Genomic DNA, 24,297 nt, shown 5'->3' with positions numbered 1-24,297 from the left:
AAAGACTATAAAAGAGACCGTCTCTCTTTCCTCCTCTGCTTCTTTTGTAACTCTAGCGTATATTTGAGAGATTTCTGAGTTCCCTGAAACTTGTTTAATCTTCTTTCTATTAATTAAAGATTTAATAGAAGTGGTTTCACAGAAGGGGGTTGGCAAATCACAATGATAAAATGAAAGCACGGTCAAAAGGTTCTCTTTGTTCACTTCATGACCCATTTCAGTTTCAGCGCATGTTAACACCACATTACAGATGTTACTAGAAAGCAGTAAATTGGCAATCATAAAACTCCAGGACTCTGTCCTCCATCTAGCTGCCACAAAGACATCTGCAAGACGAGCCGCTTCCTCAGCAGAAGATGAATCGTGCTCTTCATTCCTAGTTCGGATCTAACCAACTTTATAAGGTGGCTTTAACCTTTACTAAGGTAAATATTGAAGGTAAATGTGCATAAATGTAAAATCGTTGTTGTGGTGCACTATAAGAATGAGATGCACTTGATAATTTATCACTACATAATGACTGTTCCCTTCATTGTTTACATTATTTAAGGGTATGGGGGCAATTTTGTTATTTTAAACATTAAGATGCCTGTTTGAGGTGTCGTAACAGAAAACAGCTTGCACTGACAAATCCTAAAACATATAAGTGGCATTGTTTCGTCTCAAGATGCACATCAGTAATGTTTTTTGTTAGGGATGTTTGTGAAAACACTTAAATGTCCTAATTTAACTTAGGCCAAATCCTGGTTAACCTAAAGATTTTGCTTTTCCTATCACCCACTGCTTTCTGAAAAAGAAATTACATCATTCCTTAAAGAGTTTCAGACTCTATTAATTCACTAATCTGGGGAGGGTGCTAGTAAGTACTTGATATGTGAATGCAATTTCTACATCTAATTGCAATACATGCATTCACGCCTGCAATGTAAGCGGACAGTTTTTGATGTGAATCATCAAAAATAGATACCACACGCGGTCACATGATTGTGTCACGAGTGACTTTTGGGTGGAAATGAAGATGAGAGAGAGAGTTCCGCCCGGACCGAAGTATGCAAACACCCGTCACTTCCGGGTAACCCCGGGCAACCGAATCAGTGCAAATGGGAAACAGGTGCAAGCAATGATGTGGCGATTGTTGACTGGGCAACTCGCAGCTTGAAGTGAGTATAAAGGAAGCAGTTGAGACACGGTGAGTTCGTTGACGTTGTTGCTGTTGTGTGTTGGAAGTGAGCTATTGTGGGCGAAGGGCACCGAAGCTGTTGTAGACACGGGGTGAACAGGCAGAAGCATTAAAGAAGGATCTGTGGGCAGAACGAGACTGTAGGAGCGCCGCACCACGAGCTGCAAGGGCCTCGAAGCCCTGGAAGGAGGAGAGCCGACTAAGTCACCTGTGAAAAGAGGAGAGAGGAAAAGTCGGTTAAATCAAGAGAAGCTGGTGTCAATATCTACCCTACCTTTGCTTACAATTGCAGGAGTTCGGTCGTGGTGTGTGTGGCCATCCTCTGTCTCTAGGGAGAGAGACGCCACCCCGAAACCCTGTAGAGAGGAGAAGAGGGACAAAATTATTCCTCAGTCTTGACTTCTGGAATCTCGCTCCTGCCTGGTTGAAGGTAGCAGCTTATACTCGTTTCCATACACTCATTGTGTGTTTGTGTCTTTGCCTCCAGTAGAAGAGGAGGGCGCCACGCGTCAACAACCTCACTTGGAGGAGGCCAACAGGCCCCAGGAGAATAATACTCACCAGCCGTGGGAACAAAGGAGCCCTGAGTCCCTTTCCCCGCTTTCCCCTGTGGGCACGTGGCCCTTGGCGCCCGGGCCTTTCCTGTCTGCCAAAAACACAAAGAAGACGTCATTTTAGATTTCCCTTCCCAAGAACATTTTAATTAAATTGAATAAAGTTTGTTTTGAAATTACTTACCTTTCTCGTGTGTCGATCATTTGGGTGCTTCATTAGGGACTTCCTCAGAGTCCACACTTTGATGACATCATGTAGTGCAGACTTTAGGGACAGACTCGAGTGTCCCGCCGAAAATAAGAAGAGAAGTTGCCCATCAGTGAGAACTCCTCACATCCGTCGTCTGATCTGATTGCTCTTTCACAAGGACTTCTGTGTAAAGTGATGAAGCCTGCAGCAGTGTGGACTTCAGAGCATAAAAATGACAGATGGGACACCCGATGGACTCGTAGACTATAAGGGAGCATGCACAATTTAAGGCAACTAGAACGAAAGTCCACATGAAGTGCGTAATTTGGGACAGGACCTTACTGGAGTAATATTGAAGTTTTATGTCTTGTAGCTGTTGGGGTGTGACTTACACCTCTAGAAGAGTTTGATCTTTAGTGGGATCAACAGTAGATATTCACTCTTCATACTCACATCCCACTGGATATACAGTAGAGAAAACATACTGGCATTTGTCAAACATTAGTGCTTAGAAACTAAAGGATCTGCGTAAGGTTCATCAGTTCGCTGGTCGTGTGGAGTATAAAACATATGCAGATTATTAGCTCAGTTTATTAGTAATGAAAGAAACAGGTTTATAAAAATATAAAACATAATCTGTCCTGTGAATCGAGTTGAGACTGTTGCTCAAGAATGAGAGCCCTAGCAGTAATAAGATGAAGATTAATGATTAGATTTTTTTCTGCTGGAGACATAAAAGATGAAATAAAGATAAGAGACATCTTTTACAGAACTCAGCGATAATTAACAGCTATAAATTAACTTTTAATATAAAAGTATGTAATAGTTGTCAAAATATATTCATGTTATGAAATGCTTTCCTTCTTCTTATGCTATGAAAAGTGTCAAAAAGAGTTTCTTTAACATCCGCTTGAGTACGAGAAAATTAGATAAAATCATTAAATGATCTACTACAACTTCAACTGCTCATAATAATGTTGTATTTACTAAACACATTTATAAGGACTAAAGTGATGCTATTGATCATAAGAGCTGTTACCATTTTTGTTTTCTTTATCTTTTGTTAAATAATAATTGGATAACATTTTGAAATTAAAAAGCCCTGTCATGAACTGATGTTTATGTTGTGAATTTTACACTTGTTTTTGAGGTTGTCTCTGATATGATGTGTTTTGCTTACCAGTCTAATCTAGTATTAAACTGAAGCTGGTATAAACTGGTTTTCTGGGCAGAGATGTCTATCACACAGTCTCATCCTGTTTAAGTGGGTGGTTTGTGGCAAAGCCGATCAAGTTTTTATGCTGATTCAAGATCAGGACACTCATTTTTGCAGCGGTGTTTCCTAATCTTTAATCTGTGTCTTCAGAATTAAACAAATATATTTCTGTTATGTTATACGTTTGAAAGATGCTTTCATGTAAATTGCTTTAATTTAAACTAAATCGATCAGAGACCCCATAGTATTATTTTTTTTCTGATTTTGGAAGTCAATGGGGCCTCTGATAGGTTTGGTTTCAAACATTACTCAAACTATCTTCCTTCGTGTTCATCAAAAAAAAAATTTATACAGTTTTGTAACAACATGATAGTGAGTAAATGATGACACCTTTTGTGTTCACAGTATACAATTTATCAGTATGGGTGCGTTACATTCGACAGTAAGTGAACTTAACACGATATTCAACCATCTTAAATGAGATTACAATCTGAAGGGAGAGAATGTGTGCATATGTCACGGAGTAACAAAGACAGGCGGAACGAAAATTGGCGGGAATAGTTCCGCCCGGACCGATTTTCACAAACACCATGTCGGTTCCGGCTGACTCCGGGCAAGGAAAATCAAGGTTAATATATAACAGGTGAGCGAAACGAATCGGGCGATCGGCGATTGGCTTTCGCAAGAAGAGGAGGCCCATAAATAGGGCAATTATACGATCAGAAGGGAAGTTTGATTCTGCTGTGAAGTCTGTGCTGGGTGAAGTTGTGCTGCGGGTGAAGCATATCCATGTGGAGTTTTTTGTGGGCAAAGCGGGTTGAGTGTACACAAGGAGAAGACTGACGGGGATTACAGCCTCGGCGAGGAAATTACAGACACCAGCTGACTCTAATTTGAGAGTAGTGAAAGATCATGAATGTGCAGTGTTGATATGATTTCACTATGTGTCTCGGAGGAACTAGAGATGCCGAACGGATGTAACGAGAAAATCTGAAGGGAATAAGCGGAGGTGGAGGAATAATACATCTGTTGAGAGGTACTGTGAATTGGATATAACAGTGTGGTATACCAAAACCCCTTCTGTGATCTACTGCTGTCCTTGTCTCTGCCCTTCATTCTCTGAGTTCCTTCTGTGTACAGTAACCATGGATTCTTATGTACCACCCAGTCTGTTTTAGTCGGTGTGAAGCGTGGGAAAAGCGGTGGAAGTCATCTACGCTTTCATGCGCTGTTCTCCAGCCCTTGTCGCCTGTGTATCCAGGTCTTTGAAACCGGGCCGCAGTTGTGGTACTGACCTTAGTCACGTTAAGTGTGAAAATTGCGGTAGGTGCTTTATTTGAAGTGAGTACACGTAGAAGAGTGCTGTGCTGTGCTGTTCTAATTGTTGCCAGTAATCACATCCTAGGCTGAGTCCAGAGTCCTGTATAGTGGTGGGATTGGACGGCCGTTTTCATATCTGCACACGATCCAGAGACTGGTTGCATCCCTCATGCCTGTATAGAAAGGTGGTGTATGCTCACCGAAAATCTAGGGGAGTTGACAAATGTGAGTGAAGTGTGTGCTTTCTGCTATTCACCTACAGGTCCGGAGCCAAGGGCTTGTGTCGATGTGGGACTGTTCTCATCGATTATTACAAAGTGGAAGCGTTGGGAAGTTGGCCCGCAAGTAGAACGCCTCACTCAGGAAGAAACTCACACCCGCCTCCTCCATCTGGTGTGCTTCGAGAAGTGTAAGCCTTAGTGCCTGTTGTAGCGAAAGCCCAGTGTGTTCACCGGCCGCCGTAAGTTAAGCTGACCAAGGATCCACCTGTATAACCTCCTAGTCTGCTAAAGCTATAGTCCAGTGTATGCACTGTTTGCGGTTGAAGTTGCTGCCCCAAGTTAAAGACCCCATATACCTACCTGCTGCCCGAAGTTAAAGGCCCTGTATACATACCTACCTTCTGTCCAAAGTTAAAGGCCCCCATACATTTATGTCACAGGTCGGAGCGGACCACAGAGGTCGTGAGTCTCGCCCCTCCCTAGTTTCCACCTCGAGGAGGTCCCAAAAGCACCCCAATGACCAGACACACAAGAGAGTAAGTATCAATTTAAAACAAACTTTATTAAATTATTAAAAATGAAGAAAGGGCAGGGGAAAGGGGACACTAAAACTATAACTCTCCGGCCCAGGGAGAGCGGGATTCCCAGAGTCGCCTAGACTCTCACGGGGACAGGGAGGGTCAGTCGCTCTGTTTCTTTTCCAGTTCGTGTCCGTCCGTGACTTGCAGTGGGTATACCTAATTTGAGCTCCTCTTTTTGTCCACAGCCGTTGCAGTCCAATTCCTCCACTCCTGGTTCCTGGATGGAAGGGACGCACACAGGTAAGTATGAAGGTAAGTATGGGAGAGAAAGCGAGTACCTGGGTTTATTTCATCCAGCAGATGCGTATCCTGCGGTCGTACACTGAGGCGTCCAATAAATCTGCGGGGTCTCAGGGGGTCAGCGTGGAACAGCCCAAAAACACACAGGTGAGTATTCGGCTGTTAAGAAGAGTGCAAGGGGTCCAGCGTTCCGTCTCCAGACGTCGAGGGAATTCTACAGGTAAGTATAGAAAGTCATCCACTGAGTACACAGCTTCAACCAATAAAGCACGGGAACCAGGCAAGTACACTGAACTCGCCGCGTGGAGGCTCGGGTAGGTGTCAAGGGGCAAATACACTGGGCTCGTAGCTTGGAGGTACAGGTAAGTGTAAAGGGGCAATGCACTGGGCTTGTAGCTTGGAAGTACATGTAAGTGTAAAGGGGCAATACACTGGGCTCGTGGCTTGAACGTACAGGCAGGTGTCAAGGGGTAAATGCACTGGGCTTGTAACTTGGATACACAAGTAAATGTAAAGGGCAATTCACTGGGCTCGTAGCTTGGAAGTACAAGTATGTGTAAAGGGGCAATGCACTGGGCTCGTGGCTTGGATATACAGATAGGTGTCAAGGGGCAAATACTGTACAGTACTGAATGAGATGAAGTACCTACTTACTGACCATTAAAACAGTAGATACTACATCCCAGACGTACTAAATCCCCCATGCTGCTACATCACATGACATACGCCATCATCACGTCATGTCTTACCAGCGTGAATTCAGCAGCATCACTGCTTTCCGGCATTTCCTAATATGACGACGCCTTCGTCGTTGGATAACTCCGCTCCCGGGGCATCATGGGATAGTGAAGTGTCCGTCGTATGCACATCTCAACATCTAACTGGAAGTAGTAAGTCATCCGGATATTTTCACATATTGTTTTTTGAATACATTGGCCCTGTCCCAAATGGCACACACCGGACTTGTGGTCCTCCTTAGAGTGTAATGTAAATATAAAAATGTGCAGATTATTTCTGTCTCAGTTTATTAGTAATGAAAGGAACAGGTTTATAAAAATATAAAACATAATCTGTCCTGTGAATCGAGTTGAGACTGTTGCTCAAGAATAAGAGCACTAGCAGTAAAAAGATGAAGATTAATGATTAGATTTTTTTCTGCTGGAGACATAAAAGATGAAGTAAAGATAAGAGACATCTTTTACAGGCAGCGGCGTCTATATGTGTTGTATCTCACAGTAAGTTTGTTTCTGCAATATGAAAATAAGAGCTATGTGATTCCCATTACAAATCCAGGCAATAACCAACTTACAACATCTATTGCTGGTGTTTGTTAGTTCAGTTTGTTAGATCAGTCTGAATCGTAATTTAATGCTTCACTGTTTTTTATTTAGTTTCTTTAGTAAGATCACAGACTGAAGTTGCAGTAGTGTATACATTACATTATTTTAAATACATCCTATAAGGAATTTGCAAGCAAAGGATAGATTTGAGAGGGGCTTGAAAATATTTTTCTGTACAAAGGGAGGCCGGTGAAACAAGGTTTTTTGTCTTATACCATGTTATGTTAAGCAATTCAAAATAAAATAAATCTGTTTTTATATGTCTAACTTCATTCTATCTACTCAATATTACTGTCGTGCAATTCAAATGAAAACCCTTCAGGCAATGTTGGGACATGGGGGGCTTCAGTTTCTTGGACTTTCCTTAGGGCCCCCAAAATGGTAAACACACCACTGTTTACAGGACTCTCCAACAAATAACAGCCACACGTAAAGATAAGAATAGTTGTCTGATTATGTAAAATTCAAGCATGTTCTGAAATGCTTTCCTTCTTCGTATGCTATGAAAAATGTCGAAAAAGTGAAGGGGAGTCTTTCTTTAACATCCGCTTGAGTACGATAATCAGATCATTAAATGATCTACCACAACTTCAGATATTGACACAACTTTACAAACCAGTTGAAGTCAGAGATCTCCACAAGCACGTATGTATACACATTTATTTGTATTGAATCTTTGAAATATTACGGAAAACAAGCATGTTAGTTGTGTTTTATTTTACTGTAATAACTGTCTGATGAATTGAGCGTCACAATGATGTTTTGTTTTCTTTCAGGAATAAGAAAAGAGTTTTGGGTCTTATGTGACTTTCTACAAAACTACATCATGAACTTCAGACTCTCATCATTGATCCTGCTGTTACACATTCAAGGTATGAACACTATTAAGTAGATGACAGTTTTGTGGTTGTAATAAATTTTTAAAACCCTTACTGGGAAAAAGCATCAGTGTGGTTTATTAAAACAGGTAAAGAAGCTGTCACTCGGGCAGTACCCTTTAAAAGGTAAACTTTATTTTTACCTAAACAGTGCATATATATATATATATATATATATATATATATATATATAAGTATCTCAAAGGTGCATATTAATACATTTGAGGTATGTAAATAGTTCATATTAGGAAATAATTGTTCTGACAGTGTAAGTAAAGACAAGCTGGAGAGCCCAGAATGTAACCACAAAGTTGTCTTCCAACAGACGCTTTACATGTAATTGACTGCTTTGTGTTTGTAAGGGTGGATTCACTACAATGATTCAGTCTGTAGGAACACTGAAATGACAGAGAAATGTTAACAGCAAGTATTTCTTGTCAATTATCACCTTTTGCAACTTACCAGCGACGGAAAAAAGCGCAGCTATGATAGCAAAATATGTGGGAGCAGTGTTCGAATTGAAGATCTCTTATAAGCCTTAAGGGACCCCCCATAAAGCACAAAAATATAAATTGGGGGGCCCCCTGGCTTTTATTAAAATTAAAATACTACATGAATTTAAAATTATCATGTTGCGTGTCACAAAGCGAAACTGTCTTTATTTGTCCCAATTTCGCAATAAACTAATTCAAATTACTTCCGTCTGAAATAAATAAACTCGCAAGTGCGCCACATGCTGTTTTCTGGAGGAATTGACAGACAAACAGTGGCAAAGCTATCCTCTCAGTCTGACGGCTGGTCCACCCAGTCACACAAAATATTTTATTGGGAAAGCAGAAGAAATCACGCTTAAATGATAATAAATAATATTCTCTTTAATATTAAACACCTGGGCACATAAACCGCGCTTGAGCGTGTTTGTGACCAACCCTCATTGACGGCAAGCACACATACATAGCCTTGCGCATTTGTGCGCGGCATTGACAAGTACATAAACCCTGCGCGTGTTTGCTGTGATTGTTTTTAATGATAGAGAGAGATTAAAAAACTTATCGCTGAGTTAAGAAGATCTTACTTGTAATTGTCATCTATGTGCACTCAGCAGTATCGTAATTTCAAATTCGTTTACAAGACGACTGCTCTTGTTATGTTAAATATAAAGTTTACATTACGTTGTAAAAATGATGAAATTATCTTCATACGTGCTTAATTCATAATGAGAACGTATTAATACAAGCTTTTTTATTCTGATATAATATATAGCAGAATAAACAATAATATATGTCATTTTATATACAAACTATAATTCTATCTTGACATGCACATTATCTGCTTCATGTTGGTCCGGTTTAATTCAGAGGACTCATTGCTTTGGTGTATTAATTTTCATTGTAAGCCTTGTAAGCCTTTAAAAATTATTTTAGATGCAATTTTGTAATATTTATAGCTTAAATTATCTAATATAATTTATGAAACATTTAAAATCCTTCCTCAGAATTCCGCAGATTCTTCCAAAACATTTCCAGAGATAAAGCAAAAAAACCCCCGCAGATTTCGTCTGGCCCTGTTTATTGCTCAAATACGCATCATTCAGAAATAAAATAACTATATTTATAGAAAGTATATTTTGCATGTGTTTTTAAACATTGCAAATGTTAACATGTAAGCGATTTTAAACAATTTGAGCGCAAGATGTGAGCTGTTTTATGTGCGCAAAGACAATAGTCCCTTTCACACATACAGTCTTTACTGGTAATTTACTGGTAAATTGCAGTTAACATGTCATGTGTGAACAGAACCTGTCCGGTAAATCAGTGCTCCCAATTTACCAGTAAGACAGGTTGTAAGATTACCAGTAATTTACCGGTAAGCGCTATGTGTGAATGAAAAATATAGGATTCCCGGCATTTAGAACGGACGACGTCAGACCGTGCTGACAGATCGGGCCAATCAGAAAGTTTTTTATACAGGTGACGCATTTACCCCCGAACTGTTTACAGATGTTTCCACACACATGTTGCTTAAAAGTCGAGCACACCTGAAGTTAACATCCACATTTCTTCACCAAAGTTGTTTAAAACAGCTTACCGTCTGCCATATTGCCGACGTCCTTAGCACACCATCTGTGAAGCCTAATGTGCAAACGCAGGTTGACGCCGCCTCACGCAATTTGTTTGGTCACAAGCAACTTCGCGACTGTTTGCCACAGATGTGAAAACAACAAAATACGGACCGTGGATATTAAGTCATAACCCGCCGTTTACAAATACGACATGGGAGCTCGCCGGCCGCGCGCCACATGTAACTTCCGCTTTCTTTCCGAGTTTACCGGTATTTTGATACTGATGTGTGAATGATGTCTTACTGGTAAAAAGACGGAACGTCACTGCATGTGTGAACAGCACATTTTTGTATTTACTGGTAAATTCATTCTGGTAAATTCACGGTAATTTAACAGAATTACTGTGTGAAAGAGGCTAATGAGCACACACATACTTAAATGGACGCACACTCATAAGCGGACGCATTGAGTCGCGCGTTTCCTAAAGCATGCAAACACAAAATTATTTTGAAATACCACAGTCTTGGCACCTATTCTCATAAAAACATTCAGTTATGTTTAAAGTGAGTGCAAACAGTTCAGAAAGAAATCAGATGTTTGTGTTGGTCTGAAAGTAGAAATTCTTATCTGCTTATTTTGTGTCATTTATATTAATTAAACAACAGAAAACAAAGGAAAATCACTTCTGTATCTAAAAAAAGATTAATTATATTTCATTTATACGATGAATTATTCATCTGATTCTATTTATGTACCTAAATATATCTTACTTTATTTGTAACTTTGTTCTTTTCTATTTTTAATGCTGATAATTTCTTAATTTGTTCTTATGTTATTTTCCCAGCCCCAGTTCTGCTGATCTGAAAAGTATTCGATCTATGACTCAAAAAACGCAATGTAATCCATTTAACCACTACTATATAGTAAAATTATGTAATTTAAGAATGAGGTCCACCCTATTTCACCCCTATTCTGTGTAAAATTTCTGGCCAGTGTTTCACACTAATTAATTTGAGGGGTAAAAATGTTTAGAGTTTGAGTTAAGGGTAATTTGGGGTTTCTTTGATTAAAACCAGGATCAGATGATTGTTGATCAAGGATCACATCTTTGTCAAATCACAGCAACCCTATGATGAGGGTGTTGGGCTTGGCCAGTGGGTGGGGCTTAGCTAGGGGACCCCCCATAAGCTTTGACATAATTCGAACACTGTTTAAAAATATCTGTTTTGACAAGAATTCACGCAGGTATGACCTATAATCTGTTATATCTGAAGTGAATGTTTGGTTAACTGTTAAAGGCTTTCTAAGCGAATAATGTGCGACGTCACTTCCTGTTGATGTTTGAACTGTTTTCAAACAAACGGAGCGTAGCTAACGCCTCCCCCTCCCTCTCCCGTCAGTGCTTTCATGAACGCGCCCAACCCCCACCCCCAAATTCTTCTTGTCGTTTATTGGCTGGAAAACTTTGTTATGTTTTGTTGTGCTAGGTTTGGCCACTATGTTGATGTTGCCGTTTGTCGAGCCTGGGCTGTCTACAGAGATCGTGTTTTTATACAGTTTGATCAGCGGACAGGCAGCAAGCAGATAGTGAGGAGGTGTTTGCTGTATGTAACAAAAAATGTTTTATGGTGTAAAACGCGTCAATTCGCTTAGAGCGCCTTTAAGGAGAAGTATCTGTTGTGTCATTATATTAAACCCTTGCATACAGTATCTTAAAGTGGTCTGTCTCAATGTCAAAATTAAACAGTAAAAGAAAAACATATATGTAACATATATTGATATTGTTTTTGCTCTGCGTTAACAGGTATAGTTCTGTCATGCTTTGTCAGATTCCAACAATTGTTCCAATTGTTTTTAAGTTTTTTAATAAAGAATGTTAAAATATAAATGACACATTTTTGAAAATTTGCTCATCCCAACTCAATTTGCCAGCACAGGTCACAAATGATGCAGCAGCAAACAGAACTGGAGAAAGAACAAGGTCTTCTAAAGGGAAAATCATTTCTAAAACTATGGCTGATGGTTCTGTTGAAAATGTAAACAGGCTGTTGTAGACATACATTTGCATATAGCATATATATTATCCAAATCCATGCTGATTAGAGCATTAAAAACTTGAAAAGTGTTACATTTAGGTAAATTTAGAACAGATAAAAATGTTAAATCATTAAATATTTTAATCTATTGACAGCCCTATTATTAATAGATCAGCTAACTTGAGATCAAGTCAGATTGAAAAGAAAAACTTTATTCAAAGCTTTATTTAATTTACATCATTGTACTTCAGTGCAGGATTTTACATTTTGATCTCTAAAATATGCTTACATTTACATTATACTGGGTTACGAATGTCAATAATATTTCATATTTATTTTCAGGGTTTCTAACATTGGATAACTTTACTGTAACATGTAATAAACAGAATATTTGTGCTGTGAGGGGGGCACAGATGAGTGTGAGGTGCTCTTACTCAAACATCAACATCAAAACTGGGTTCTGGTTCAGTCATAAACAGAGAACAAACTGGAGAAACAAAGATGAACCTGAAGATTTGACTTTAGATTCAGATTACTCAAGACGAGTGAGTCAGAGGATCACTAAAGATTACTCAGAACTCACAATAAAAGATCTGATAGAGAGAGACAGTGGAGAATATCAGCTCATGTTCATTATGAAGGATGGAGTTAAACATCTCAGCTCAGTCACAGTCAATCTAACAGTTTCAGGTACATTTACATTCTCATCAGTCCAGTTAAACTCTTTTCATTTCTCATCTAATGTAAGATTTTCATTATTTAGTTTTACAGGTGAAGATGAATCCTGAATCTACAGGACAGCGAGTAAAACTGAGCTGTGATTCCTCCTGCCCTTTAACATCTGAAAATAATTACTACTGGTTCAAGAATGGACAATGTTTAACATATAACCAAAACATATTTGTGTCATCCAGTGGAAACACTAACAGTTATTACTGCACCAAATCAGATTCAGAGCCCTCTTCATCTGTTTGTGAGTCTGACATTTATAAAATATTTCAATTAAAATTGAAAAGCAAACTTTGCAGTTTTCTTGTTGATTCATATACAGTATGAGTGTGTTTGTAATTGATTGTGAATGTTACAGCAGTATTTTGTGACTCTTTCAGGTCTTTCTAACAGTAGCTGTCGGGGTGTTACTTACACCTCTACAGAAGTTTGTGCTTTAGTGGGATCAACAGTAAATATTCACTCTTCATACTCACATCCAACTGGAGATACAGTAGAGGAAAGATCCTGGCATTACATTCAGTCTGAGAAAATCTTTTCTATGAGATATCACATTCTTCAACGTAGATCATCATCTGGTATATATTTGTATTTACGAGATCTGCGTGAGGATCATCAGTTTGCTGGTCGTGTGGAGTTTGTGGGAAACGCACTGAAAATTAAAGACGTCAACACGAGTGACACTGGATTATACCGATTTAGGATCCTCAACGACACATTAGATGAATTTGCTGGTTTACCTGGAGTCTATCTTACTGTTACAGGTAAACTACTCATAATAAACTCTCTGTAAAGCTGCTTTCACTGATCAGATTTGTAATGAATATATTTATGCTGTTTTAGGGTCCTTACAATTTTTTATCTTTTGTTAAACGATGATTAGATTACATGTGAAATATTCATCTGAAATTTCATCTCGTCTGAACACTGTATGATGTTTATATTATCAATTTTACACTTGTTTTTTTGGTGGTTTATGTTGAAAATAATATGATGTGTTTTGGTTACTGCAAATATGATGCTGCTGTATCTCAATGGCTTCATTGCTGTGGAATCTTAAATCACTTAAAGGTATAGCGGAAGATTTTCTTTTTCCGGGTGGATCATCAGGATTATTGGTCATCCCCGATGTCAATCATTATGATGATAAGTTAACGTATAACCGTCGTACGTGCTCGTCCCTAGGTTCACTTTCTGCACATGCACACTTTCACGTGTATGTGTGGTGGGCTATGGTTTCAACCATTCATTGAAGCTCGCATTCTCACTGTTTTTTTTTTCAAAATGTCTGAGAGTCGCAAGAGAAAAAGTGTCTACGAATTTTATGACAAGAAGAGAAAGGACTATGAAGAAAGTAACAAGACCAAAGTGTTTATGTGAGACTATTCACACGCTGACGTGAGCTAATACGACAGGTTGGGCTTCCCACGCAAAGTTTCTACTCGACAGGTAAAGTTTGTCATGCTATTTGGAGAAATCCATTTAAAATCACTGCTAGTAAAATTTGATGTAAGCTATAATTAGCGATGCTAGTGTCACAGGTCAGAGGGGACCACCCCTATCGTGCGTCATGCTCCTCCCTCAGTTTCCACCCCGAGGAGGTCCCGAAACACCCCAATGACCAGACAGACAAGAGAGAATAAAATTTAACACTGTTTATTAAATTAAAAGAGGGGAAAGGGGAAGGGTTGTAAAAATAAACAGGTTTTCTGGAACTTGGGGCATATGATCTGAGTCGCTTCTGACTCTCACGTGGCTGCAGGTAAGTCATTCTGACTCCCTCTCCCTCTTCGTCTCGCATGTGAACTATAGGTGATATTCCTGGCTTCCTCTCTTCGTGATTCGCAAGCGAACTACAGGTAAGTATTCCCAGCTCCTTTTCCTCGTATCTCACAAGTGAACTGCAGGTAAGTATTTCCAGCCTCTTTTCCTGGACTCAAAGGGGGAACACAGGTTAGTACACTGGTAAGTAGACAGGTAAGTATCCTGGGCTTGTAGCTTTGGGGCGTAAAGGGAGGTATACAGCTGAGTACACTGGCTTTTAGCATGGGCATACAGGGAGGTATACAAGTGAGTACACTGGGCTTTTAGCGTTGGGCGTACAGGGATGTATACAGGTGAGTACACTGGGCTTTTAGCTGAGGTGGATTGAACTTACAGGCAAGTGAATGGGCGGATGTACAGGGCTTTTATCCCTTCAATACTTAGGTGGTTGGAGCAGACGTATAGGCACACAACAACTTCTGGTCTTCCTCTCTCGGACAGACTTACGACGACCACTTAGGCGCTGACTTCACAGCATAGGGTAGAGCAATCCCACTTGGCTCAGACCTGCAGACTGGCAGCAGGGAACACACAAATCTCTTCAGCAATAACAATACTTCAGTGAGCATGCAAGGGGGATTACAGCAACTCTAAGCTCCAGGTAGGAAGGGACGGATGGAGGCACAGGGTGAGGCTGCTTCAATATTTAGACGAACACACCCACTGGATGGGATCACAGAGGTAGATAGATGGAGGTAGGGGGTTGTACAATACAGCGTACTGCCAGAGCGGAGCCAGCCACTTCGAATCTCCTTTCCTTCAGACTGTGGGGCAACAGATTTGGACTTGGACTGACCTCTGGAAACACTCAACAAGTGTATGGTTATACACCAGGGGTCTTCAACGTTTTTTGGGTCGGGGACCCCTTAGATGAGAGAGGCATGGAGCAGGGACCCCCTAATACTAAATGTGTAAAACAGAGATATTTAAGTAAGCAGCAGGGTACGAGAGGCTGCCTTTTCGTATAAGGCACAACGCAAAGTGGAGTAAAGTACAACTGATGACCAATCAGAATCAAGGACTGGAACTGTTTTATAAATAGAAACAAACCATATTGTCACACAGCCATACTATATTAACATGCATCATTTTTTTGTTAAAGTAGATTTAGTTTTTATATTAATATAATAATAATAATATAATATTATTTTAAGGTATTTGCAGTGTAATATATTTTCATTTTAATGTGAATTGTACAAGGGCTTTCAGTTTATAAAGAAGACTGATCATGGTGAATGACACAAAGACTGTCTATTCTGGTGAGGATAGAGGTTGTGCTACTTTATAATTCTGAGGTCTGTTGCCTTTCTCGTGTATCATCTTTGTCACCAGTTTAAGTAACGCAGGTTTATTTTCTGTGTACTGTAGCTTCATATCAGACTCAGGAGAACAACATGCAATGAGTGCGAGCGCATCTCTTTGGTGAAACTTTTTGAGAGGCGGATTTCAACCTGACTATGAATCTTACACAAAGCACCATCACGGCGCGCGTTTCAATAATTTTTAAATGCGAGCGATAGTTTTGTCACAGTTTAAAATGCAGACGCGGTGTAGTGTCATTTGCCTGTTGAATTAGCGCTTTAAATCTGGACCGCGTGAAACAGCCGTCCAAGTTCAGAAATATAGATGAGACAACATGTCGCACTGATTCTAAAATGACATTCTGAAAGAAAGACACACATAAGATTTACCTGTTTTATGATGACTTTTCTGTTGCTACAGCTGCTTCCTGGGTGGACATTTATAATCTTTAGATATTTTATTTTATGTCCGCTGGCTAAACTGAACGCGCGCCTTCAAACCTATGCGGCCACGCACGTGCACAACTTAAAGAGGACATGTAACGTTTTGTACCTATACGTTTTAAGCAAAAATAGCTTGTCGTTAAGCATCATTTGGCGGACCCCCTGCAGTTCCGTCACGGACCCCCTGGGGGCCGCGGACCCCCGGTTGAAGACCCATGTTATACACAACAACAGCGAGTACACTTCTCCCACACCGCAGGTAATTACAGGCTCTCCCTCTGCAGATGTTAAACACAATATTCGCAGCCAATCCTTACTTGCTACAGTCGAGGTGCCACCACAGGTGGGAAGGGAGTTTTACCAATCTCAGTCGTGTAGGTATAAGAGACAGCTGCCCAGTGCAACCACTCTGCTCTTCGAAAACGGGGCTCTTTCTTCGACCTAGGAAGTGATCACTGACAACACAGACAATGCACAGCACTCCAATTGTCCAAGTGTACACTCTCAAAAATAATCACCCACCGCACTCCACACACTCACAGTGAAGTAGGGTCAGGGTCACCATGTTGGGCCGGATTCAGAGTCCTGAATCATCGGACGACTGGGGCAGAAGACAACCACGTGCAAACTTCTTGAGCTCCTCCTTCCTCTTCTCGGCCAGCTCCAGTACGCCAACAGATCCTCACAACGAGCTGGGTTGCTAACACACTCAATCGGGAGACAAAGACGAACTGCAATAGCAAGATGAATTCCAAACGAGCACACTGTTCCTTTAACTTCTTATTACTTCCCTCTTCCTTGCAGATGTCCTAAGCATCCCGAGCCTTGTTTATACAGATTCCTCCATTTCTTCTGACATATAAGATCTCTTCAAGATACACGGTAGAATCAACAACACATCACTGCAGGATGAATGATTTCAACACTTCTCACTGCCTTCTCGGTTCAGTCCAATCCTCTGTCCTTACTTCGCCCAGCCTGCAAATCAACACAAAGACGTCTCTCAAAACACACTGTTAACCTCTGCCTCACTCACAGCAATCACCGGAATAAACTTCTCCTCTTCCGGTTTTCTGGACGCCTTATATATGGGCCTCCCCTTCCCTACAGTGTCCAATCGCTGATCGCCACACTCACTTGGCACACCTGATCCCAATAATCCCTGATATGTTTGCCTGGCGTTGGCCAGAACCGGCCGGGTGTTACAGTGAAGTTGGTCCGGGCGGAACTATTTCCGTCATTTTGGTTCCGCCGGTATAAAGTCACTCTGTGACACTAGCCCTGGCACAAGTCACGAACCGCACAGACATGGTAAACATGCCGACAGCAACTTGTAAACAGAGTGTAGAGAAGAACTAGTCCACTCTCTCTCTCTCTCTCTCTCTCTCTCTCTCTCTCTCTCTCTCTCGTGCATGCGTTTAACAGGCGTTCCGTCTCGGGAGAAGGTAGAATGTTGCGCGTGTGCATTTTTTTAAAAAGTGGAGGGGCGGTTCTTTTCAGATGTAACACCCTTAAAAAAATTTAAATGTTTATTACTAAAGTTTCTTTTCTATTGTATTTGTTTTTAATATACTGTGTAAAATGGAAATGTTGTTTTGTTTTCTTATTTTGCCTGTTGAATATGTTGTTCATGGTATCCAATCAGAATACGCTCCAGTGTGATGTGAAGAGACTGTTTTCTCCCATAGAGGGCGATACTGGATATGCTAGAGGGAGCGCGAGAAAAGAAAAGGAGGGGAGAAGAAGACAAGGGGAACGATGTATGTGCGTTGTGCTCGCGGAGCTTAAGAAATTGATGACAAACTGTGTTTTCTTTATTTTGCTTAAGAGAAACTTTGAAGTGACAGTGTTTAGCGACCCACCTGAGTTCATTTACTGTGTCCGTACGAGTTTTTGCGTGTTCGCATTCAGCACGTGGAGCAAGGTTTCAGGTGGCAGCCACGTGAGATCACTAGCTGGACGAATCCTCCATTACTCGACTCACTGAAACTCTGGAGTCCCCGTGTCTGCACGTGTGTCAACATTTGTTTGTCTCTTGAACAGAGTTTTTCTTGAGTGAAACAACATCGGACGATCGGCATTTGTCACTGGATCGTGTCGTATGGATCGTGTCGTATGGATTGTGATTCGTGAGTACTGAAACCAGGCCTAACAGTTAAGTCTTTCCTCTACGATTGATGAACACTTTAAAAGTGTCTCAGTAACGTTTACTTGCACCCCTACAAGCAAATCTCACTCTGAGTTTTCTGTATTTTGGGGAATTTCGGACCTTGATCATTTTATTCAAAAGTGAGTCGTCTGAAGAAAAGAATCGCTCAAAGGAATCGAACATTGAATCGGTATTTTCCAATCGGTTCCTTTAACTATTGTGAATGAAACTGGTTTTGTATGTCTGATTTCTAAACTGTTATGTTATTTAATAACTGTTTTGGTGTTTAATCTGTGGAAATAGCCTATTGCTGTTTTTATTGGGCTTGAAACAAATGTTCGGGGTTAATTTTGAAGGAAACCCAGTTGATATATTATCTGTACCTTGAAGCACAGAGCTTGTTGAACAGTGATTTACTTCTAAGAATACTACGAGGTATTTTGTTTTTTTGTGAGAATCATTTTCAAATAATTGTTTATTTTTACCCAGTTTATTTCATTTGTTTATTTCTTTTTGGTTTACTACATTTTGTTTTTTTTAAATAAATTTTATATTTTCTTATCTTTCAAACACTTAGTGGTGTAATACATTTTGGAGGCTTATACATGTATATGTTTTCTTTAGTGGTAAAGCATTGACATAACCATAGAAAAAGGGTCAGTATAATTCATACTATAAGTCTAACACTGAGAGTCAAGGATTTTCTGTGCAGCAGTAAGATTGTACAAAGTATCATAACAATAGGGTTACATTTTGGAGGCACCGCTGGGATCCTTTTTCACAATGTGTGGTTGTCAATGCTTATTATGTTTGATTGTCTATGCTAATTCTGTGTAATGTTGCAGTGATTTTGATGATTTTGGGAGCCATCCCTGCAAGTAAGCCTACAATGGCCCTCCATGGGCCCACTTAGGGCTAGTCTAAGGGCCCCGCGCAGGCCCGCTCACTGGCAAAACGCTGGCCCCCCAGCGCTGGCCCCGCGCGGGCAGCCCCCACCCAGCCCCCAGGAAGCCCCCACACAGAAAAATCCCCAGAGCCAAATAAACACCGCTGGATGTACACACTGTCCCATCCCACAGAGTGCCAAAAAGCAACAATGAAGCAGAACCAAAAGCTCTGTTATCCTCTTTCTCAACATCTCCGTCTGAAATGTGGAATTGCATTTTGCATCTTGCTTGTGGAGTCGTTTTCTTGCTTTTGGTTGAGATTTTGTTTAATTTGGGGTCGCCATAATTGTGATCAGTGGTTGTTTTAATTGGACTTTGACTTGACCGTTGGCTTGTTAGTGTTTCTAACTGCTATATCTAAGTGTGTTTAAAACACATGTTATAGCAAAGAAAAGACAATTGTAGTTGAATATTGATGGTTGATACATAAACATTGTCAACCATAATCATTTGATGAACAGATTTATTAATATAGTTTTCCCCCTCATCAGAAGCATCATTTTCTGTTTATAATGAAATACTACAGTGTAAGGTCCAGAACTCTCATAGCAGTTTATTATTCTGAAGGATTTTGATAGTTTGCACATAAACATTAACTGCTGAACAATGTAGATACAAAGACATCAAGAATCGGAGTATGAATCTCAACAATGGTGACAAAGAATATGGTAAAAAAGTTCATTATTTATTCATGCCGCCAGGGGCGGAAATTTCATCTAAATGTTGGGGGGGACAATAAACATAAAATTTTTCAAGAACAATTTTTGAAGGGGACACCAATAATACAGGCAAAATTGTACTTGCCAGGAAATGTGTACAGATAGAAAACGTTTCTCTTTCTCTATGAACGGACGCAAATTTAATTTTAATACACATGAATGCAGAGGTGAAAAGAGTAATGAAATATTCTACTTAAGTAAAAGTAAAGTTACTTTAATTATATTTTACTTAAGTAAAAGTAAAGTTACTGGTCTAAAAATCTACTCAAGTAAAAAGTAAGTCATTTTAATTTTAAGAGTAAAAGTTACTTTTTTACAGCGGGGAGAGGTTTCTAGTTCAAGAAGGAAGGATGTATACATCTCAAACTACGTTTTAATTTTAAACATCTTTACAATTAAAGTGCAATAACAAAAAGTTAATAAAATAAAAAGCTTTTTTATAACTAAGAAACATTTATGGAATTATTTAATGATTTTTACAGGTGAGTTATGCACTTTTGAAGCAAAAATAATATGAGGTCAGCAGTAAATACAATCATTATAGTAAGGTTGTAATTGATGTATTGCTGGTAACATACATGATGTTAATAAACTATATACATAAATGAGCATATAATGAGATGAGTGCCATAATACTTTTATCCTTCACACGTTTATTGTATTCTATAGCTTCCCAGACCTGTGTACCTGATGTCTTTCAATCTCTCTCTCTCGCGCTCTCTCTCTCCTCAATGTCTAATGATCTGTGCATTCTCGAGGACGTTCTTAAGTTGTGTTTGACTTGACGCGAAGCTGCTAGACCTCGGAAGATAATGCGCATATTAAAAACGCGTCGTGCAAATTAGCGGTTAAAACCCGATCGGCAATTCTCAAACTCAAACCCGTACTCAAGAGGATGAACCCTACCTGAATGAAACAATCGCTTTGCGTCAATGGCCAGGGGTTTCTTTCATAAGAATTGCATTGAGGGTCTGCATTAGCCCGCGCCTGTCTCGTCCCTCTCCATGGTTCTTTTTGCGCGTTCCCCCGCCCATCAATCAATCATCCGTGGCGCGTCTTTATCACCTTACTTTTTTATTTTTTTTATTCAGTAACGGATATGATTTAACTTGAAGCGAAGTAGCCTACAATACTTTAAACATACTTAAGTAAAAGTAAAGTACAGATTTTAAAAACTACTCAAAGTAAAAGTACACAAAAAAAACTCAGTTACAGCAAGGTGAGTAAATGTAATTTGTTATTTTCACCTCTGCATGAATGCATAAAACTGTTTTCTTGATCGTTTATCTGCTTCTGTTCTCAGAAAACGAAATATGTTCATGTCAAAATAGTCCAGTTTTAAAACATATGAGGATAAACTGATAAGTGATGGGAAACGTTGTATTGTAGGTATATAGCTGATTAACGCGTCGGCTCCGTGTCTTCTCTACCGGACTGTGTGTCGGTGGTGAGGTAAAAGGGGCGCGGGCAGTGGACCAAACCACTGTGAGGCAAGGGAGGGGGAATCAAAATGTTTAAAAGTTTTTTGTTGTTGCTCCGTTTGCATTTGTATTGTTTCACTTCTTACACAACTATTTTAAGTATTATAAATCATTAAAATATTTACAATACACATATTTTAATGATATTTTAGGGGGGACAACCCTCAGATAGGGGGGGTCCTGTACCCCCCCACCCCCCCCGGATTTCCGCCCATGCATGCCGCAGTGCATTCTGGGAGTTCTGGATGAGATTTGTAATTTGTTGATACCCAGCATGCATTGCAGCATGAAGCTTTTCGTTTTATTGTCACCATCATTGTGATTCATACTCTGATTCTTGATATTTGTGTGTCTACATTGTAGAGCAGTTAATTTTAAGTGTCAGTGTTTCAAAATTCTTCAGAAAGACAAACTGCTAAGAGAGAGCTGGATCTCATACTATAGTATCACATTGTCAGAGAAAGATCCTTCTGTTAAGTGTGCAAACAATAAATTAATACAAAAGTTTTTATATGATGATGTTCAGACTTTATTTACTGAACTGACCACCACCAAAGGATCGCATGCTGCCATAACAAACATGTTTTAAACACACAAAGTTATAGCAATCAAAAGACTGAACAAGGCAAGAGTCAAGAGTCAAGTTTAACTAAATCAAACACTGATCACAATAGTGGTGACTTTAAATTAAACAAAATCTCAACATAAAGTAAGAAAATGACTCTACAAGTAAGATGTAAAATGCAATTTTAGATTTCAGACAGAGATGGTGAGAGAGAGGATAACAGCGGTTTTAATTCTGCTTCATTGTTACTTTTAAACACTCTGTAAGATGGGACAATATATACATCCAGCAGTGTTCATTTAACTCTGGGGATTTCTCTATGTGAGGGCTTCCTGGGGGCTAAGTGAGGGCTGCCCATGCAGGGCCAGCGCTAAGGGGCCAACGTTTTGCCAATGAGCAAACCTGTGCGGGGCCCTTAGGCTATGCCCATACAGGCCCATCGTAAGCTTACTTGCAGGGATGGATCTTAATCAAATAGATGAATGGAGCCGGCAAATGCAGGTCAGTCCTCCGCATTGTGTTGTTCTCAGTGGCGTTCCTTTAACTGTAACAGATGAAACCATCAACGAAGTACTTAGCACTGTAAAAGCCTTTGGTCGTACAAAAATTTGTGGCCGACGTGGTGACACTACCGGGCTGAATTTGTTCCTCTTAATAGAAACCAGTCTGGAGGTAGATTCCACCATTGTACCTCCTGAAGTAGGCATCCCTGGAGTAGTGGAGCCTTGGAGGGTACATATCCCTGGTAATGCCTGTGCTCCGGGTGATGCGTTTCACAAGAAGTTAATGTGCTTACTTCAACAGGAAGGAAAATCGTTGTGTGACGTGAGATCCATTGTTAATCCTGAGCAGTCCCCAATTCCAAGTCCTGCTGTTAATGTGAACCTAGATTTAGTCCAAGCCATTAATAGTCTGGTTGAGAAGTGTACCAATGTGCCTGGTGATACGTCAGTTACAGAAAACTCAGAGTTTTCTCAGGCATACAGCCAACTCCACCCGGGGAGGAAGATTATGATTCCTGGATGGAGCAGGCTGCTCAGATGGTGAGCGAGTGGCAGTGTGCTGATTCTATTAAGCGGCAGCGAATCGTGGAGAGTCTCAGAGGACCTGCCGCTGACATAATCAGATTTTTAAAGTTCAGTAGTCCCGCTGTAACTGCCACTGAATATCTCATGGCTCTTGATACTGCTTATGGCAGCACTGAAAGTCAGTCTGACCTCCTGGTGAGGTTTAGCAATACCTACCAGGAACCTGGTGAAAAGCTGTCCATTTTCTTGTGCCGGCTAGATAAGTTACTCCATCGTATCTTTCTAAAAAAAGGCATTAAAGTGGAGGAGCTAAACCAAAAACGAATGGAGCAGGTAGTTAAAGGAGCACTTACTACAGATATGGTAGCATTGAGGCTTAGGATGACTCATAAGCTTCGTGATCCCCCTAGTTTCTCTGAGCTTCTGAGGGAGGTGCGCGAGGAAGAGAGCTGGGTTAGTGCCCGTGAGAAATCCAAGGTTTTAGTGTCTTCTGCAGTGGTAGCTCAAGAGACACCCTCACATGAGTTAGCTGACTTGAAACGTGATGTACAGGAACTTTCTGCTCAGGTAGGCAAACTCTTAACAGCTGTTGCTGAGACCTCGGCTGCTGTTCCAGTTACACAGAAAGCTGTTTCTAGGGCTGCGCTAAATGCAAATGACAGGGAGGGAAATCAAAAAAAAGATGTTGGTCGTTATAATCCACCTGCCATTTTCTGCTATAAGTGTGGGGAAGATGGACATACAAAAAGGGAATGCAGAGGGGTGGAAGACTTGAGAAAGGTTAATCAGAAACTAATCAGGCAGAATAGGCAGTCGGGAAACGCCAGAGGAGCCTTGTGAGTGGGGAACACTTGGCTCCCCTTGAACAGTGTTTAACCCCATTGTCTGCTGAAAGCAATTGTACACCTGTATTTCCTTCTGGTTTAGTGGGTCCACTGTCTGATGTGCCGGTGCTGATTAAAGGAGTTAAGGCCAAAGCATTATTAGACAGTGGTTCCCAGGTCACCATATTGTATCGTAGTTTTTACCACACTTACTTAAAACACCTACCTTTGAAGCCCGTGGAAAACCTGGAAATTTGGGGTTTAAGTCAACATGAATATCCCTATGATGGTTACTTATCTGTTAGCCTTGTTTTTGATGAAGATGTTGCTGGTGTGTCCCAGACCGTTGATATCCTGGCATTAGTGTGCCCTGATCCACAGCCAGAGCAGCAGATAGCTATTCTAGTGGGAACCAATACCTCTTTAGTCAGAGGCTTGTTCAAAGCATGCAAGGAGAAGGCTGGAGAA

The 24,297-nt window shown here is 40.3% G+C and overlaps 1 protein-coding gene across 1 annotated transcript in view; it reads left to right on the top strand.

Annotated features, from left to right (window-relative positions):
• LOC129454229 (basement membrane-specific heparan sulfate proteoglycan core protein-like) overlaps positions 1-24,297 on the top strand; it is a 164,777-nt gene that overhangs the window by 116,873 nt on the left and 23,607 nt on the right. The gene's annotated exons all lie outside the window — the stretch shown is intronic.

Source organism: Misgurnus anguillicaudatus, chromosome 23 (genome assembly GCF_027580225.2).
Source record: "Misgurnus anguillicaudatus chromosome 23, ASM2758022v2, whole genome shotgun sequence".
Lineage (NCBI taxonomy): Eukaryota > Metazoa > Chordata > Actinopteri > Cypriniformes > Cobitidae > Misgurnus > Misgurnus anguillicaudatus.
This window is presented reverse-complemented; position numbering and strand designations above follow the sequence as displayed.